The sequence below is a fragment of the Amia ocellicauda genome, chromosome 23 (genome assembly GCF_036373705.1).
Source record: "Amia ocellicauda isolate fAmiCal2 chromosome 23, fAmiCal2.hap1, whole genome shotgun sequence".
NCBI classification, from domain to species: domain Eukaryota; kingdom Metazoa; phylum Chordata; class Actinopteri; order Amiiformes; family Amiidae; genus Amia; species Amia ocellicauda.
The window spans coordinates 3,654,503-3,668,037 of NC_089872.1; positions in this window are offsets into that span (position 1 = coordinate 3,654,503).

A 13,535-nucleotide genomic window follows, 5' to 3' on the forward strand; every position below is an offset into this window, starting at 1 on the left:
GTAGAAGGGAAACAGCAAGAGAGGAGTGAGGAGTTGAGGAGGGAGGAGATGAAGGGGAGAAGATCAGGAGCGGTCACTTGGAAGAGGCGAGAAGGGAGAGGGTCCAGGGCACACGTTGTAGGTTTGTGACGTAGGAGGAGAGCAGAAACTTCAGCATCTGAGAGGTGAGAACGAAGAGAGGGTGGGAGATGGGAGATGAGGGTGGAGTATTGAAGAGCCTGAGGATATATGTTATATTATAAGAAGCATAGAATATATACATCGATCAGACATAACATTATGACCACCTGCCTAATATTGTGTAGGTCCCCCTTTTGCCGTCAAAAGAGCCCTGACCCGTGAAGGTATGGACTCTACTAGACTTCTGAAGGTGTGCTGTGGTATCTGGCACCAAGACGTTAGCAGCAGATCCTTTAAGTCCTCTAAGTTGCGAGGTGTGGCCTCCATGGATCTGACTTGTTTGTCCAGCACATCCTACAGATGCTCAATTGGATGGAGATCTGGGGAATTTGGACTCATGATTCATCAGACCAGGCCACCCTCTTCCATTGTTCTGTGGTCCAGTTCTGATGTTCACGTGCCCATTGTAGGCGCTTTCGGCAGTGGACAGAGGTCAGCATGGGCACCCTTACTGGTCTGTGGCTATGCAGCCCCATATGCAACAAACTGCGATGCACTGTGTGTCCTAACACCTTTCTATCATAACCAGCATTAACTTTTTCAGCAATTTGAGCTACAGTAGCTCGTCTGTTGGATTGGACCACACAGGCCAGTCTTCGCTCCCCACGTGCATCAATGAGCCTTGGCCGCCTATGACCCTGTCGCCGGTTCACCGCTTTTCCATCCTTGGACCATTTTTGATGGTTTTGACCACTGCAGACTGGGAACACCCCACAAGAGCTGCAGGTTTGGAGATGCTCTGACCCAGTCATCTAGCCATCACAATTTGGCAATTTTTCCTGCTTCTAACACATCAACTTTGAGGACAAAATGTTCACTTGCTGCCTAATATATCCCACCCACTGACAGGTGCCATGATAACAAGTTTATCAGTGTTTTTCACTTCACCTGTCAGTGGTCATAATGTTATGGCTGATCGGTGTATACCAGGTTTCCCAGTGTCTCTGAGCGTATTTAACGCATATGAATCCACAATAAATTAGGCTATATATTTTCCTTTTAATCAGACATGCAAAGCTGCAAGTAAAAGTAGGGGAAACCAGGGCTGATTGTTACACTTTTTACTCAATATGTCTCTGGCCCCATACATTATATGCCGCTATTTTCAATTCCAAGTGAAATAATAATAGTGTGTGTACAAATGTACATGGTTTAGATCTTCTCTCTTCACTTCAACATGAATGTATAAATATTTAAATAGACATCCAGACCCAACACAATATAATGGCCTTGTTTTTGTTGAATATTAAATAAAAATAGGCTATTTCACATTTGCTTTGATTGAATAACCAAAAGTGCAAAAATGCTTTTTGTACAATAATTTGTGATATACAAATCTGATCTGACAGTGTAGCTTAGTATCTGATGTGATGGATTGTAACACTGCGTCTGGTGTCATAACAAACACCTTATTCCTTCTGTGGTTTCATCAATATAGTTTTTTCAATCAACTCTCGTCTGCCTGCCACACAGGGTTTTATTGTGTACCATGTGGCCACCAGATGTCACTGTGATGCGATGTTTCAAAAGTTTCGAAAGATTGAATCTTTTTCCAATTCAGTCGTTTCAGTTTTTTCGATCACTCTAAAGCCTCATTTATGCCATCACTATTTAATACTTAACAAAACAAAACAAAACTCAAAACAAAACCTAGCTCCCACTGGAGTCTTAACCAGACTTACAAAATCATTCTAGTCTAAACACAATCTAGATTAAACACAAATTGGCTTACTTTATAGCTGTTTTCCCAATTTCCCCCTTCCTTTGTTCTCTCTCTCAGCCACACCTTTTATACCTGGTGGATAATTCAAGAAGTAGCAACAGGTGAACTCATTAGATGTTAAAGTGGCTGCTGGAGCATTTCTGGGAAAAATAGTTTTCTATGGCTGGTATTCTACCACAGGGTACAGGCCTGCCCTGACATATCTGCCCTTGCATCTAGTTAGGACTGCAAGAGCCTATTGATTTCCTGGTTACAAGCAGTTATATTGCCCGCCAAAATGGGCAATCTACACAAGGAGATTGGATCTCTTCTTATTGGAGCAAGCTGTGGTACGGAAGCAAAAACAGCCAATAATACAGTTACACAGTTTTGTATAATATTGAAGGTCTGGAAAAGTTTCACAACTTGCTTAAGTCTTATACTAGAAACATTAATCTCATCCCAAGATACATAAGTTGTTCAGTACCTGGTTTCAAAGTCTTGTTCCCACCGAATTCGATAGGATTTCAGTAAAACTTGGCAATAACAAATTCTCACAAGATAATGAACAATAAGACAGTATGCTCTTTGCACATAAGCAGAATTCATATCACATACACACAGAAGCAAAAGCAATGATTATATGTATTCAGAAAAGCAATGATCATTCATATTCAAAGCAATAGTATACATATTAAAGAAAAACATGAATCATTACCTATAGAAGCACTGTGGAGTAGGGGTTAGGGCTCGACTCGGAAGGTTGTGGGGCAATGCTCTTGCACTTTGTATTGCACTTATATTTTGTAAGTCGCCCTGGATAAGAGCGTCTGCCAAGAAATATTGTAAAAAATGGTAAAATGATTAAAACAAGGCACATGAAAAGCATTTCCAATTCAAATTCTGAAGTATGAGATGTTGACAATTACAAATTAAATTCCAGCTCAAAATGTCAAAATTCCAACTAAATTAAATTTCCAAAGACTGAAGCATTCACAATTTCAATTCAAATCCATTTAGAAAAATCACAATTTCAATTCATGAATTGGAATTACAAGAATCATTAAGCATTCAAATTGGAATTGGTCAATTCAAAAAATTATAAGATTTGAGTTGGAATTAGCCCATGAATTTCAATTTAAATTGAATTGACCCCAACCCTGCGCACAGTCCAGGTATATTTTCCAATTATTTGGGGATGATCTATCCAATGAAATTACAGACTAACCTGGGATTCCTTCCTCTGTTGCAGCGGGCATAGACCTTGCTGGTGAGGTTGTGGTATCTGTAGCTATAACTGTTACATTTTTAAAGTCACAGAGAGATACCAGGTGGGACATTAAACACCTTTCTTTAAAGAAGCAGTCCCATTATGTTACATATACACATAATCTTTTGTCATATGCGGCATTCCCCATAAATGTATGATGACACCATCTTTCTGCATTTGTTGGACTGAATTTTGTTCTTTTGAATTTTTAGTGTCAAATGAAAGTTGCATAGTACTGTTTAAACAGTAAAACTTTAAAGATAATTATTTTTCCTCTGAACATATTGTATTCTCCACAAATGTAAAGGGAAAGAGGTTAATTCAGTTAAATGCCTTGTGTTATCACAAAATATCGGTATCAATATGGGTCAATATTAATTGATTATCATATCAGACCAGACAATTCTTATCAGTACACCACTTTTAATTATACACTGCAAGCTTAAAACTTTTATTTTGCTTAAAAAAAAAGGGGGAATCTGGTAACAATATATGTCATTGATATCAGATTGTGTACAGCTACCACAGAGCAGTTTCTACATGTATATTATTACTATTGCAAATATTTAAGTCTATGTGGTTTTCTATTTGAAAAAAATAAATAAAATACTAAAAACATTGAAGAGTACTCTAATACACCACAAAGAAACTGTCTATTTCCTGTGGTTCTATTTATATAGCATGAAATGAAGTCACCTGTATCTGGTCTGTAAATCATAAGTGTATGTGGTACAAGAGACGCTGGGAGGGGTGATTGGTTTTGCCTATTAATTGGTGTTATTTATTATGTTTATTTTATTACGGAGTTTGTGGGGTTTTATTTTCACTTGTCATTACTTTTGGATTTGTTATATTACTTGTTAATTTCCACTTGATTTGCTTTGCTTTTTTTCACTTAATTGTTTTCACTTAAAGGTAACATTCTCACCAACTGCAGACACCAATTAAGGACACACCGGTCTGATTGGGTGGTGTCGGAAAGCAGTGCACCTGTGGAGAGACACGCTGGGGAAAAGGATAGCGGAGGGTCGTGAATGGGAAAATAACCACTGTAGTATGTGTGGTTTCACTTACCCGGCCTCAATGACGCGTCCCCTAGCGCTATTATTGCTATTAAAGGCGGTTTTAGAGTTTCTAGGAGTTAATAGGGCCTCTAGGCCGGTGGACTTCGTGCCCCGCCTGGAAACCATTGTAATAAACTTGTTGTGTTGTAATTCCAAATATTGACTCTGTGGTGTGTACATTGGGATCTTGCTAAAGCCTGCGTGGAGAGAGGGGGGAATAGTGAGACCCCCTCCTCACTGGAATAAAATAGGGGTGGCGTGGTCACGTGACGGTGGCAATTGTTCCCCCCTTTGTCATCGTCACACTTGTCACTCGCGAAAACCTTTCTGGTCTATGCTGAGTGCTAATAATTGTAATAAGGCATTACACCAATAATGGTTTAGTCAGTCTGAAAGGGGAACTCCACCAAAAATCCATATTTTCTCAAGTTATTCTATGAGTAGAAACATTCTGTTGAGTGAGTTTTTCATGTCCAGCTCATTCTATGTACCGGATATCAGAGATCGAAAAATATGCCGTGATGTCACGGGTATGCTAACTCTGGAGCTACTTTGCTGGTAGTCATGGGCCAGGGAGATGGTGAAATCCGAAAAGTCACAAAAATCATTACAAAATTACATTGTATGCACGTTGAGTGCTTTAGGTGGAGTTCTCCTTTAACTTAAAGATTGGCTAAGCCACTGCATGCTCTTAACACAATCTGCAGTCCAACAATGTTATTTTACAAAATAAATGTGACTGGAATGTTATTGTCCAGTAATCTATCAGAGACTTGCTTTATTATTATTCTTACTGCAATGTTTAAATGTAATGTATTATTCATCAAAGATGTGTATTTGCTTTTATGCTCAAAACTACTTTTTCCACTTCTGAAAAACAAACTTATTTTTTTTAAGAAAGCCACGTACATTTCTGTGGGAATCAAACACAATTGGGCCTCAGGACTTGTTAATGTTTGAGTGCTTAAACTTTGCCTACTTCATAAATTGGTGTGATGGCCTGTGTGTCCCACTCTGTTATGCAACTTTATGGAAGGTGTCAACATACAGTAGATGCTGAAAGTCCAGGCAGTTCTTTCCCCAAAAGCAGCTGGGAGTTTGCAGTGCTGAGACATGTCTCTTGGAGTTAGTATTGGTGCCTTCTGGAACAAGCCCTGTGCTGAGGTCACATAAGTCTCAATGTCAGTCACTCACTGATGCAGATGCCCTGTGAACACACCAGCAGTGTTGTGAGAGAGTGCCAACAGAGCCATGCACAGGCATGGCAATGGTGACATTATGTAATGACTACCACACGTGTTACTCACTCTGAAACCTATTTGCTTGAGACACTGCCCTTGAGAACCCTTCAACAGCATCCATGCACATATCTCATGACTGGCATGAAGAATGACCTCACAGGTGTGAAAAAACAGTTCAGACAGTGAAAGCCAAGTCTCATGCCAATACAAATGCAGTGGCTTACTGAGGGTAAGTGACAAGATCTTGCAGCCACAACATTTCCCTGTTCCTTTGCCTAATATAGCAGCCTGAAACCAGTAATAGTATTCTTTCCAATTTCAAAATATACACTAGAAAATTAAACCCATTCAGAAAGGAAATATTTTGCAATATATTATAAACATATGTGATTTTAGGTGGGGATATGACTGCAGTTATTAATCCTGTGATTGGAACACAACAGACGCCATTAATTGCATTACAGCATTGCTTTTTTTTTTCAGCAAGGCATAAGTCATTTTCTAGGATTGAATTTTCAGCTACAAATATTCAAATGTAGACTAGTTTTAGTGGACACACCTCTTTGAGCCACATGTTCGTATTTTAACTACACTATTATGTAATTAAGAGTTTCGTACAATGGTTCAAGCTAAGTTAGAGGAGTTCATACATTTCAATAAGAGTTTATTTAATGATCCTCATATAGTATGCGATGCTATCAAAGGTTTTATAAACAATACCTCTACATTATTTGCCTTGCACTTTAATAAATCTATAAATCTATCTAAATAAATTGAACTAATTCTAAAAAGCCACTATTCTGAAACTTTTGCTCTTGAACTTGAAGTGGTTAAGACCTTCATGTATTACTTAGACCCAGAGCAGAATTCTTTATTCATAGAGTGAGGCAAAATTACAATTTTAATGGATCCAGGCCATCACATCTACTGCCACTTAGACTCCATAGCAATTCATGATTTGCTGACATCGTTTCCATTAAATTGGAACAGAAGGGGTTGTTATCCGATCCTCTGCAAATCACTGCTGAATTCTGCACTTTGGTAACACACAAATCACAGCGCCCTCTGGTGTGCAAGACACTGTCGCAGTTGCAGGAGGAGGTCAGCGGCATGTCGGCGTTAGCGGGGGGAGTGGGCATACTGACCAGCGTTTTTTCCCTCGTCCGGGCAGTTAGTCTGCTTGATGATGTCATCGCTTTGGGAGCCAACACTGCAGCCAGGGTCACAGCAGTGGTGGGCGGCTTACTTGCTGGCATCGCCCTGATTATGGATATGGTCAACATTATCCACAAGGCCAAAGATCTGCATGCAGACTGAAGCTGCCAAAGAGGTCCGCAACAAAGTTGAGGAGATTCAGTTCAACCGCACAATTGTACATTTCAGAGATTTCTTTTGATATAAACCATTGTATAGACTTTCTCCATAATATTAGAGCATAATAACATAAGAAAGTTTACAAATGAGAGGAGGTCATTCGACCCATCGTTTGTTCCATATTGTGATGACTCTGTGTGAAGAAGTGTCTCCTGTTATCCATCTTGAATGCCTTGAATCCCAATTTCCATTTGTTTCCCCGGGTGCGTGTGTCCCTGCTGATCTGGAAAAGCTCCTCTGGTTTGATGTGGCCTTTCATGATTTTGAAGACTTGAATCAAGTCCCCACGTAGTCTCCTCTGTTCCAGGGTGAAAAGGTTCAGTTCCCTCAGTCTCTCTGAATAGGACACTCCCTTCAAACCTGGAATAAGTCTGGTTGCTCTCCTCTGAACTGGCTCTAGAGCAGCAATATCTCTCTTGAACTGTGGTGCCCAGAACTGTATTCCAGATTAATTCTCTTGTTTAAAATTCTACACTTTTGACAATTAACAACCAGTCTGAAGGGAATGTCCTACTCGGGGAGACTGAGGGAACTGAACAAATGGAAATTGGGCTTCACGGCATTCAAGATGGAAAACAGGAGACACTTCTTCACACAGAGAGTTGTTACAATCTGGAACACACTCCCCAGCAATGTGGTTGAAGCTGAAAATTTGGGAACATTTAAAAATAGAGTGGATAGGATCCTTGGATCACTTAGTTATTAATGGACTCCAAACAAGCACGATGGGTCGAATGGCCTCCTCTCATTTGTAAACTTCCTTATGTTCTTATGTTTTCACACTGGATCAGAGAAAACTGTGTGGGGACTTGATTCAAATCTTCAAAATCATGAAAGGCATCGACCACATCAAACCACAGAGGAGCTTTTGCAGATCTGCAGGGACACAAATATAAATTGGGCTTCAAGGGATTCAAGACGGAAAACAGGAGGCACTTCTTCACACAGAGAGTCGTCACAATCTGGAACAAACTCCCCAGTGATGTGGTTGAAGCTGAAAATTTGGGAACATTTAAAAATAGACTAGATAGGAAGCTTAGATCACTTAGAAACTAATGGACAACAAATGAGCACGATGGGACGAATGGCCTTCTCTCGTTTGTAAACTTTCTTATGTTCTCATGTTCTAAACTAACAGTAGTTTCCTTGAGAATTGTGGCAAGGCAGATCAGGTGAATGAGGGCTTGAAGATCTATAAGCAGTCTGCCTTGATGTAGCTCTGTCAGGTGAGCATCCACGATGTCTGGGATGCTCCAGAGACGTAGGCAAGCCTTCATTATATGAATCATGCTCTGTATTTCTATGTCCATACTCCTCGTGTGATCTGGCAAGCTGATCTCAGTATCTGCTCTGTTTTTGTGAATCAGGCTGGTAGTAGCGAGGAGGACTGAGATCCTAGAAATCACCCCTGTGAGATCTACAGAAAGAGCTGTGTCTGTAATCATCCTACTGTTTGTGTTCCCGGGGAGTGGTCTCTGGGTTCACCTCGATATCTGTCAGTTGAATAATAATCACGGCACTGTGTATGTTTTGGAGTTGGGCTAAGGTTGTGTGCTATGCAATCATACGAAGATCAGATGATTCTGGTGCAGTCACAGTTAATATAAAACAGCTGTCTTGTTCACAAAGTGTAGTTGCGTCTTCACTATGTTCCCTTTTTATTATTATTATTACTTGTTTTCATTTTTTTTTTTGCTTGTGTAGCCGATGCAGGTTGGAGCTCCCCATCCGGGATTCAAACTGTGCACCACTGGCGCCCCTCCGAGCACTCCGCACCGCAGCGGCTCCAGTGCAGGACAGTGATAAGCCCTCTACGCCAAAAGACCGGGTCTCCCACTGGAGGCTCAACACTGTACTACTTTTACTGAGGGGTTACGTCACTTTGTAACGTGCTCATTATAACCTGAATGAGCCCTGTTACACGTGCATGTATGTAATTTACTTGTTCAGCATTGAATACAACACAATGTCCCAAAAAAATGCAAAGGACAGAAGCAGCGGCAGCAGGTGGTGGTGGTGGGGTGCAGAAACAATGAAGAGAGAGCGACTGAAGCAGGAGAGGGCAGGAGGATGGATGGAGACATCATCAGTAGGGGACAGCAGGGCGTCTAGGTTTCCATGGGGATGGCTAGGTATAGGCCAAGTGTCACAGAGGGTACCTGTGTAGAGGATAACAGGTTTTGGAAGATGGCAAGAATGTGTAACAGCAAAACCTGGGGCAGGCGAGTGATGGTCCAGTCTGTGACGTTGCAAGTCAAAAGTGAAAGCTGTAGCAATACAGCAGAGGGTCCGAGGCTGGAAGAAAGGAGCAAGTGCCAGATGGAAGGGGAGAGAACCGGGAGAAGGGCTCGGGGCACCAATTGATCTGGAGTCAGACACACGCCGGGAAGCACGGAAGTGGGGAAGAGGAGAGCCAAGGAATGACTTTGAGAAGTTTGGCATTGGGGACCACGGCATGGTGAGAAAGCAATGGAGGCACAGCAGGTTCTTGGTGGAAATTGGTGAAGAATCCATAGCAGTAAGCAATCACCTGGATGAAAGGAAGGAATGCGGAGGTGCATAACAGGTAAGCAGAGCTGTGCTTTGTCTGTCCTACATACATTTTGTTAAAGTAAAATACATGATTTTAACATTTAACTTAATTCAAATAAAACTTTAATTGTAAAATAAAATAAGAGCTTTACATCTTTATTTTCAATTAGACAGAGGTCACTGGGTCACCATCATATTGCAGGCTTGGCATAGGCAGTCAGTTTCAGTGTCAAATTTGTTGCGAACGAGAACCTGGGGGGAGTGGCAAGAACAAGGGTGTTTTTTGTTTGTTTGTTTGTTTGCATGGAGGTGAGACTAATAATATCCACGCATAGCATTGGCTCTGGAACCAAACTTCTTGATCGGGGGTGGTCTCTCTCTTACTCCGGAGTGGACCTGCGTGAGCGGCCCCGGGCGGGTGTGGGGATAAGTTCCAGGCTGGGTGGAGTTGGAGTTTGTCCCTGTAGACAAGAGGGTCACCTCGAGAGGAAAATTTTGACTGTTGTCTGCGTGTATGCGCCGAACATCAGTTTAGAGTATTCGGCCTTCTTATAGAAGGTGGATATGGTGCTCAATAGGGTATAGCCTACCGACTCTGTAGTCTTATTAGGGGACTTCAACGCTCACGTAGGGAATGATGGAGATACTTGGAGGGGGGTGATCTGAACCTGAGCTGTGAGTTGTTATTGGACTTCTGTGCTAGTCATGGATTGTCCATAACGAACACCATGTTTGAGCACAAGGATGCTCATAAGTGTACTTGGTACCAGAGCACCTTGGGCCGAAGGTCGATGATTTACTTTATAGTTGTATCATTGGACCTAAGGCTGTATGTTTTGGACACTTTTGGACAGAGGGGGGCAGAACTGTCAACTGATCACCACTTGGTGGCGAGTTGGATCCGATGAACAGGACGCCAGCCCGATAGACCCGGAAGACGTAAACGAGCAGGTTTGCTGGGAAAGTCTGGCTGACGATACTGTGAGGAAAGATTTCAACTCCCACCTCTGGACAAATTTCTCCGGTATCCCGAGTGAGGTCAAGGATATTGAGTCTGAATGGACTTTGTTCAAGACCTCAATTGTGGAGGCGGCCTCAACAAGCTGTGGCATGAAGGTGGTTTGTGCCTGCCAAGGTGGCAACCCTAGGACCCGCTGGTGGACACCGGCGGTGAGGGAAGCTGTCAAGTCGAAGATGGAGGCCTTCTGAGTGATGCTCGTGAATAGGTCTCTGGAGTCGATTGAGAGGTACTGGCTGGCCAAGAGGGCTGCAGCAGTAGAGGTCACCAAAGCGAAAGCTTGGGTATGGGAGGAGTTCGGAGAAGCCATGGAGAATGACTATTGGACGGCTCCAAAGTTGTTCTGGCAAACCATTTGGCGCCTTAGGAGGGCAAGGCTGAGGAAACTGTCCACTACTGGACAAATCTACTCGTTGAGAGGTGGAAGGAACATTTTGAGGAACTCCTCAACCCGATGGACATGCCCTTCTTGCAGAAGGCAGTGCTGGATAGCTCCGTCAAGATCGGATCTATCGCTGTAGCTGAGGTTGCTGCGGTGGTCAAGGGCAAATGACTGTTTTATTAGCCGCTGTAAGGCCAGCAAGCCAAATCAGCTTCTGCTCTGGAGACAAGCCCAGAGAAGAGACATCACCCAGTAACAGAACTCTTGGAGAGCAATAAATATTCCTCTCAAGAATGTCAGACAGGGATGAATAGACTCGTCTCCAGGACAGAGCCACATCGGGGCATTCCCACAACATGTGCAACAAGGTGCCGACAGGACCAAGGGGAAATAACATACATTTAGGTAAAGGGCAAGTTTCATTACATATCATTTCCGAGTGGTTAAGTCGTATGAATAAAATTAAAATGAATGAGCTGATGATTGGGGTTCTTAGAGGCACATTTTATGTTGTTCCAAATGGTATCCCAAAATATTCCGTTGTTAACAATAGTCCCTATTCCAAATAATGTGGATCACCAAGGGTCCATAGGAGGCTTTAAAAAAAATAAAAAAATAAAGTGTGGACACCATTCACCTAGTTTTACCCCTTATCTAAAACCTCATGTAGTGCGTGTAATGTTAACTTTGTGCCCCATCTCACACCATATGCATTGCACAATGCAACTGAAGATAGAATAAGAAAGAAGTACCTGGCAAGTCATACTGGGTTTTTTTTAGTCCTGGAATGTGCAGAGATAATTATCTTTAACAATATCTCCAGGAATATGTACTCCCATATCTCTCCACTGAGGAAATGAAAAAGGGCGGCCATCAGTCAGCAATGAATAATTATGAAAAATGGGAGAGTGAGAGTGCCATTTGGGACCAAGTTTAGTGTGTTGTTCAATTAATCTCCATACTGTAAATACAGTAAATAATATGGCCATAGCGTAATCTGCAATGCTTAAGGGGTACTGCAGAATGAATCAGATCCTGGAGCCTACAGTGAGGGAAAAAAGTATTTGATCCCCTGCTGATTTTGTACGTTTGCCCACTGACAAAGAAATGATCAGTCGATAATTTTAATGGAATGTGTATTTTAAAATTGAGAGACAGAATAACAACAAAAAAATCCAGAAAAACACATTTCAAAAAAGTTATAAATTGATTTGCATGTTAATGAGTGAAATAAGTATTTGACCCCTTCGACTTAGTACTTGGTGGCAAAACCCTTGTTGGCAATCACAGAGGTCAGACATTTCTTGTAGTTGGCCACCAGGTTTGCACACATCTCAGGAGGGATTTTGTCCCACTCCTCTTTGCAGATCCTCTCCAAGTCATTAAGGTTTCGAGGCTGACGTTTGGCAACTCAAACCTTCAGCTCCCTCCACAGATTTTCTATGGGATTAAGATCTGGAGACTGGCTAGGCCACTCCAGGACCTTAATGTGCTTCTTCTTGAGCCACTCCTTTGTTGCCTTTGCTGTGTGTTTTGGGTCATTGTCATGCTGCAATACCCATCCATGACCCATTTTCAATGCCCTGGCTGAGGGAAGGAGGTTCTCACCCAAGATTTGACGGTACATGGCCTCGTCCTTCGCCCCTTTGATGCGGTTGCAAGATATTATTTGTTAGAATATATTTTTCTATGGGAAATTCTATACCATCTGGTTTGGTAGAGGAAACAGTCCTCCTCCCTTTTATCTAAGTTCCTTGGTAGCCCTGGTAGCCCTCGTAACCCTATCTTTATGATCAGAGACCAAAAAGGACCTGTCCTCTGATTGGCTCCTAGCCAAATTCGAAATGACCCCCACTTCTAGATTACTTTAACATAAGGCACCCAAGTCATGGTGGTGGCAAAATGCTATTGGTTGGAAGGAAACCTTATAAAAGAGAATTTGAGTTCTCTTAACTTCTTCATCCTGCAACGAGACACAAGACAGAGCTGGAGAGAAGAGACAGAGAGAGACACACCGCTTCCTGCCTGACCAGACTGGCCTATAAGCTGTACTGTGAGGAGAAAGAAGAAAATGGGTATTATCTGTTTCTTACTGTAATCCAGCAGAAGCTTAATATTACTTATAATTAGTAATATAATTGAATGATATTAGTTTCCTATTTTTGTCAAAATAAATGATTATTGCACATCTGTGACTTGACCGCATCTTCCCTCTAAAAAGAATCTTAAAAGAGAAACCAATTGACCTATGAATTTCCAGTTCAACTATTTATTTAGATTGACTGAAAAACCAAGCATTCCAAATTCTCTTACACGGTGCAGTTGTCCTGTCCATCCCCAAAGCATAATGTTTCCACCTCCATGTTTGATGGTGGGGATGGTGTTTTTGGGGTCATAGGCAGCATTCCTCCTCCTCCAAACACAGCGAGTTGAGTTGATGCCTAAGAGCTCGATTTTGGTCTCATCTGACCACAACACTTTCACCCAGTTCTCCTCTGAATCATTCAGATGTCCACTGGCAAACTTCAGACAGGCCTGTACATGTGCTTTCTTGAGCAGGGGGACCTTGCGGGCACTGCAGGATTTCAGTCCTTCACGGCGTAGTGTGTTACCAATTGTTTTCTTGGTGACTAATCTCAGCTCGTTACCTGTATAAAAGACACCTGGGAGCCAGAAATCTTGCTGATTGATAGGGGATCAAATACTTATTTCCCTCATTAACATGCAAGTCAATTTATAACTTTTTTGAAATGCGTTTTTCTGGATTTTTGT